Below are 7,833 nucleotides of genomic sequence, written 5' to 3' on the forward strand. Positions count from 1 at the left end.
AAAATGATGTATACCCATCCCTTATTCATTCTATGGGTCTCTTTTACGTACAATGCCTTACAATTCAAACCATCCCACTAACCAACTGATTATCATCAAGATTTTCTTGATTATTTTCTGTAGCTACAAAAATATCAACTATCCATTTTAATTTGTCTCGTCATCATTCTTACTATGGAACCACGCTTGTTTTTATGGAATATAACACTTATATCTAGAGAGTAAGAAGGTAGTTAGGCAAAAAAATTCCCAATTAACTAGAAGTCAACAGTAATTTGATGAATAACGCTTGCTGAAATTCATATTATATAAGGATACATGATTTTATAATAGGAATTAGATCAATTACATTAGTTATAATATTTCACATATCTAAAAGGATGAACTCAACAGTATAGCAGCATTAACATCACTAGGAATAGACAATTCCACAATATAAAGAATAATATACTTTAAACAATTGCAAAACATTCATCTGACGCTAAGATGAATAAAACTCAAAACGCATAAACTAGATGTGACTTCAATGTAGAAAATACAATAGGCAACGACTTCTTAATAATTTGAAACCATAAACCTTCATTTGATGTGCCTTTGCAATAACCATTAAAGATGGAAAGTAGTGAGACACACTTTCGAATGTCTTCCTTCCAACTCCACATATGTCGACAATGAACTACATCCTTTCCAAAGGTAATTGTAGATTGATCGACCGACTGCGAGCTACCTCCACATAATTTTCAAGTTATTAGTCAAACAAATAAATATGTTACGATCTACATAATTTTACACGACAAAATAGAAACCTAAAACTAGAGTTCACAAGCCACGTGTAGTTTTTCAAAAGATTTTTATCAAGATGTAACAAAATGTATAAAGCAATACTTTTTTCATGAGAATTTTTAGAATTTCCGATTTATTATAAAGTATATGAATTAACACGTCATGCAAAATTTGAGACAAGGGTTATCTTTATTCTCACCTTTCTTTAGAGACTTTCATAGCCGTGGGAGGACTTCCATTTGAAATATTCTTCATACAACTAATACTGAAATACCAATCATGTATCATAGTAAGATATAATATAATTTGAACACAAGTTCTTAAAGGCCACAGACTAAGAAATGTTTTGCAGAAGAGAGTGAAAGACAATTCTGAAATTGAATAACAAAAATAGAATTTGAAAGATATAATGTTAAAGAGCACTGGTATGACATTGTCACACAGAAGTATATATAGAAGCATTTTATTGACCGTTACCTAACGGCTAATTTTCAGATATTTTTTTATATATATAAATTGTTACCATTTTTGAAAAATATTATGAAGATATGACATTCCTATAACGGTTATACACATAATCTGTTGTTTGAACGGTATTATTTGGTTTAAAAGTTCAACAAATATATATATATATATATATATATATATATATATATATATATATATATATATATATATATATATATATATATATATATATATATATATATATATATATATAACTGGATTATTTAATAATAATGCAAATGCTACCAAAACCCTTATATATTTCTTATTTTTCTGAAAGTTTATTCTTTTCATAAAGTTTTCATTAAAATTTATATTCATAATTTCCATAAAAGTAGTTTTAAATTCTTTTTTTTTTTTTAATTTAAAATTTTAATTTCCTTAACTTTATGAAAATGTATTTTCTATACAAAGTTCGCATGATATTTCACATTTCCTAAATGAATAACAACTAGAGGGATTGTCACGCTTCGTGACGGGCTAGAGGGGTGCATCTTAATTTGTATTACAATAACATCTTCAATAAGTAGAATTTGTAATAGAAATATTGAATTAAATGGCATGCTGTTAAAAACAATTAAGCCAACCAGTTTAATTTATCTCCAGATGTCTTTTCTATGAAGAAATATAGCAACAATCTAGAATCAAACTCAACCCTAAAATATTACTTTGTTTTTACCAAGATAAGAAATGTACTTTGATTTTTACCCATAATTGAAATGTCTTGTTTTTTTTACCAAAAATAGTAATATGTAACCCAAAATACCAACACACATATTGTACTTTGAAACTACAAAGTAATTTTTTCGTAAAAAAATTTGTCAATCTGTCCACTTTCAAAGTATAATGCTTTGTTTGGGTAAAAACTTCTAGAAATTACCTTGTAGTTTTTTTTTTATATATTTCCCCTTAAGTAACACACATGAATACATAGATACACATACATTGTGGTGTACATACACACAAACATACTCTCACATACACATTCCATTTCAAAACATACATGAACTCAAATACATACACAAACACATATGACATACAATAATGTTTTAGCTAGACCAAGTAATTTTACAGAGTAGTTATAAACATCTGATATTTTCCAATGGTCTTAAAGTTATGATAAGTAAAAGGAAATGAATGCTATTTATAGGTGGTGATATTGTTTGTTGGGTATGTCTCATTAATGTCGATAATTTACCACCATTTGACATTCTGGTAGGTGGAACAAAACCAACACCATATGCCTGTGAAGTGGAGGTAGTTCTAAAAGAACATCATCTAAAAAACAAACAGGTGGTGTGTATTCTAACAAAGCAAAGAACATGTACACATCACTAACTAATTATAGGCTGTTTCTTCACCGAATGAAAATTATGCAGAAAAAAACTAAGGGAAAAGAAATCTTATTTAAGTTGTGACAATAGTGGTATAGTGGTGAATAGAGAAGGTGGAGAAAGGCGCAATGGTGGTTGGTTGCGCAGTGCGGATTCTAACGATTAGCATTCATATAATGTTTTATATAAAAATCAAATGAAATTAAAAGATTCGAACCATGGTATTGAAAATGAGGGGTGTGTAGGTCGGAGCAGTACATTGACACCCATGAGGGAGGGTGTTCATGGTGGCGAATATAGAGCTGGGAGAAGGAGAGAAAAGCGATGGTCATCAACATGGAGTTGGTAGAAGAAGATGGATAGAGGTGTGAACTATGTTGTACAAGACTTTGGTGGTTATAAGGGATAGGATTGAGTGCACATCTGGAGAAAATGCTGGGTGTGTCTAAGTTTGACACATAATAAGGTAGACGGTTTCATGATTAGAGACAACAGGGTTCAACGGAAGGTTCACATTGGAACATAAGAGTGAAGAAGGCAGTGGAGAATCTGTCTGTGATTGGAAGTTGTGGCCGGTGAGAGCAGACGAAGGGCCAAATTAGCAAACTATACAAAGTGTTCTGGCAAACTTCTTAACTCTAAAAAGTAGATTGCTCATAACCCATACAGCTTATAATATTATATAACTATTACTATTGTTAAACTACATTGATAAATGGAAAAACCCCATTATTGGTCATTTTAATAAACTTTTGCAAATTCATTTATAAAATGGATCCGGGTAAAATGTTTAGCTTCCCATCCAAAAGATTAAAGGCAAATTCATTGTAGGTTGGTGGTACCGTAACTCTTTGGGCTGATGTTAAAAGGCCACGAAGTTGATTATTTGTATCATCATTTAGTTGTTATCCATCTCATTTATGGGGCCTAGTAAACACAACTAAATTATGGGAAACTACAAAGAATAACAACATACTTTACTTTAATGTATACTAAGCTAGAATTAGGTAGATTATTATTAACCATATGTACTTTAATAGTGAAATGTTATAATTCAAAAAAAATTCAATGTATAAAACATATTTTTCTTAACCACAAAGTAAAAGCAACATAACATATCATTTAAGCATGAATGATAAAAAAAATTGAGAAATAAACTTATTACATCCTATGTTTGCAATCAAAACTCATCGATTGTTCTTTGATGTTAGGTTATACTCTCATCTTGTCCCTCTTTTTCTTTTATCTCATTTGTTTCATCTATAACCCACAGACAAATAAATTATAGGAAACTACAAAGAATAAAAACATACATTACTTTAATGTCTACTATGCTAGAATTAGGTCGATTACTATTAACCATATGTACTTTAAAATTGCAATGTTAGAATTCCAAAACAATTCAATTTATAAAATATTTTTTTCTTAACTACAAACTAAAAGCAATATAACATATCATTTAAGCACGAATGATAAAAAAAATACAACAATAAACCTATTACCTCCTATGTTTGCAATCCAAACTCATCAATTGTTCTTTGATGTTAGGTTATACTTTCTTCTCATCCCTCTTGTTCTTTTATCTCATTTGTTTCATCTATAGCCCTCATACATTATTTGAGTATTGGAATCAGAATAAAATTCTAAATTTGAACCGGGCCCATTTATCTGTATACAAATAAAACCAACCGAAAAAACCTAAGAACAGTGAGATAGATATAACAACTTCAAATTGCGAAGCATATATGATTTGAATAATGAAACAATACATATTAAAGTGAAAGATTGTTTTTTATAAAATTCATGGTCCTTAATGTTGGAGCATGAAAATGCTCTACAAATAATGAGTGATAGTTAGGTTGTATTTTTCTCTTTATTATATTGTTGGTGTTTCTCTCTCCTATATATAAGGAGAGTTGGTCATTATAATTTGAAAAAGAGTGCACAATGTAGTTTCTCTAGAGAGATAAAGTGTGGTGGGATCTCTCCCACCAAGGGAGATTTTTCTCACCCAACAATGTACTTCATGTAATATTTTTATCTCTTTTCTAGTTTATGGAACTACTCATCTTCATGTTATTTATTTGTATGTTTGTTAAATATCAAGATACTATTTAGTTCGCATCCACCGATCATTAAAATGGGTTTCAACAATTGGTATCAGAGCCGTACTTTGAAGGTTTAATAGACTAGTTCAAGGGAACGACTCCCGTTCGGTGATTAACTTGTAGATTTTTCGGATTTTTACAAGAATTTTCGGGGTCAAACCGGAAATTTTTATGATGAGTTCTTCTATTATTTGGTCTTGATTCATGCTTAGAAGAATAAAAAATAGTAGCTGATTGCTTGTTCAAATTTTCTACTGAAAATCCATGTCTACAAAGTTATTATGTTGTTGTTGAAGAAAAGAAGAAGACAAAGGGAGAAGAAATTATTTTGTTGTCTTAAAAAGTGGTTGAAAATTTGTTCCAGAAAGCTTTTTCATGGAAAGGAGACTCAAAATATCATGGGCCTTTTATTGAAGAAAGTAGGGAAAAGCACTTTGTTTTGAAGATTCTTTTTTTCATATTTGAGCTCATTTCAAAAGGTATGAACTCCTTTGTGTTCTTTAAAGTTGCTGATTGATCTTCATTTCAAATGTTTTGGACGTGATTATTTGATTGCAAAAGCACCATGTCCTTGTGAATCTTTTGGGTAAAGAGTACTCCATTTATTTGCCCTCAAAAGACAAAAAACCATGTGACTTGACCAATCTTATCAACTTTTGTCCCCTTAAAACCATATGCATACTCCACCTTTTGCCTTCAAACACCTGTTTTTAACCCAAAATGTTTTAGCAAAGATTCCCCTCATTAAAATATGAATAAATGGCATTTTCAATATCATTTTTCATGAAAAATAACATTTTTCGTCATCAGCCCAGCCCTCCTCAGCCCCCTGAACCGCAGCCAAAAACTGCCTACCGGAGACCCTCTCAACTGCGGTACTCCTCTCAGGCCGTAGTCCCTATCAGCCTTCCCTTCTCTTCTGACCACAACCTTCCCTTCTCTATTGACCGAAGCCTTCTAACCACAGTCCTTCTTCCTATCTCGGACACCAGTCCTTCTTCTCTTCTCGGACCGCAATCTTGGACCACCGTCCTCGCCTACCGCAACCTTCTTTTGCCTCCGGACTGCAGCTTCGCACCGCAACCACACTGCTCCTTCGCCCCGCAGCCGCAATACGCACCTCGCACCGCAGTCTCATCCTTCTTCTTCTATCACAACTTTGACCACACTTAGGCACTACAGCCATATCACTTCGGTACCCACTGCAGTCCTCTCACCTGCAGTCCTCCCAACCACAACTCCTTTTCACCCGCAACCTTCTCACTGCGGTACACCCCTCCTCCCCTCTCTTCAGCCTCCCCTTTTCCTTCTTTCCTCCTCCTCCTTCCTTCCCTCTTCTCATCAGCCCTCCCCCTCTCATTTTTTTAAGTCTTATTTTGTTATTAACACCATTTAATTTATTTTTTTACACCATTTTTTTTCACTAATTCTTTTTTTCAGCAAATTTTTTTATTTAGCCAATTTTTTTAACACCAATTTTTTTTATTAAAACCAATCATTTTTCTTAAAACCCATTATTTTTTAATACCAATTTTTGTTACAACCCAACCTTTGGTAGTCACATTCGTTTACTTCATGCTGATTATATTGGAAGAATTTTATTCTTTCCATGATGATTACTTTGCGAGGCTTGCACTTCAACGGCGCCAGATCAAAAAAGTTGTTTCGCATTCTTCGCTTTATGAGATTTTTATGACTTGTCATTTTTGATCTACGGTTAACGAGCCATGTATCTTTAGCATGTGGGCTTTATTTCTTTTGAAGACCACTTCAAGAGTTCCAACATCGCAGTTTGGGTATATCGGTAATACTATTAAGCAAATAAACGATTTTTTCACGCAGAGTTATTATTGTTACTTTGGTATTTGTTCGAGCTGTTTTCGGTGACTAAATTTGCCAGCTACAGATGACCGCAGAGTATTTATTTTACTCTCATTCTCGTGTTTTATCGATACCCTTAATGCTTTTAGGGAGAGCTTTCTTAGCTCTTGGTATCCGACACTCTCTATCCCAATGATTTGTTGATTTTTTATATCCGGTCATTGGTTATCAAAAATAGGGAGAGAATATCATCCGGATGTGATTCTATGATTGTTGGAGTTTGGATTTTTGAAGACTTTTGAAGACAATGATTTATTTAGTGATGCGATATGGCACTGATTTTTGGTCTTCACAGATCAAATTTTTGGCATTACTAGATGTTTCTAGGTTCCAGATTATTTATTATTCAGACTCTACCACAGGATGATTTTGTGTTTGCATTCGGTTCAGATCTTATGATTTTGCGAGTTTGGATTTGTGATATTTTGAAGACGAAGACTATTTTAGCAATGTGACGTGGAACTTATTTTTTATCTCTTGATCAAATTTTTGGCATTGGTAGATCATGTCTTGGGACTCACATTATTTATTATTCGGACTTCACTCTTGGATGCTTCACATTTTGAGCAGGTTATTCTTTGAAGAATTTTGGGTGTATTATGATTCGAGAGCTAGAGACATTTCAACATTTGGTTCTCATTATGTTTCATTTTATTACCACACTTGCTAGTTAGTTACTGTATTTTAGCCTTTCATCACGTATTGTATCTCTCATCATTTGCAAGCATTTAGGGAGAGAATGTTGGTGCATGTAAATGCTCAACAAATAATGAGTGATAGTTAGGTTGCATTTTTCTCTTTATTGTATTGTTTGTGTTTCTCTCTCCTATATATAAGGAGAATTAGTCATTGTAATTTGAATAAGAGTGCACAATGTAGTTTGTCTAGAGAGAGAAAGTGTGGTGGTTTCTCTCCCACCAAGGGAGGTTTTTCTCTTCCAACAATGTTCGTCATGTAATGTTTTTATCTCTTTTCTAGTTTATAGAGCTACTCATCTTCATGTTCTTCATTTTTATGTTCGTTAAATCATAAGATATTATTTATTCCGCATCCACCGATCGTTAAAATGAGTTTCAACACTTAATGTCCATCTTAAGGTGTTGTTTGTTTTTTACTTAACGGAATTAATATAAGTTATCGTCGGTTTTTCATGTTTACTTAATACAGAAACAATCACGGGATAAAAAGGATGTAAATGAAAGGAGGCTATCCTATTTCAA

The 7,833-nt window shown here is 32.5% G+C and overlaps 1 long non-coding RNA gene across 1 annotated transcript; it reads right to left on the minus strand.

The window, feature by feature from the left end:
• Positions 1-304: 304 nt before the first annotated feature.
• LOC145051395 (uncharacterized) lies at positions 305-1,207 on the minus strand. The gene is made up of 2 exons (XR_013683597.1): positions 983-1,207; positions 305-723 (listed from the first exon to the last, which is right to left on the minus strand). It is a non-coding gene; the product is annotated as an uncharacterized LOC145051395 (long non-coding RNA).
• Between the last annotated feature and the right edge of the window lie 6,626 nt (positions 1,208-7,833).

Source organism: Lactuca serriola, chromosome 5 (genome assembly GCF_051521515.1).
Source record: "Lactuca serriola cultivar US96UC23 chromosome 5, Lser_US96UC23_V15, whole genome shotgun sequence".
In the NCBI taxonomy this organism is placed as follows: domain Eukaryota; kingdom Viridiplantae; phylum Streptophyta; class Magnoliopsida; order Asterales; family Asteraceae; genus Lactuca; species Lactuca serriola.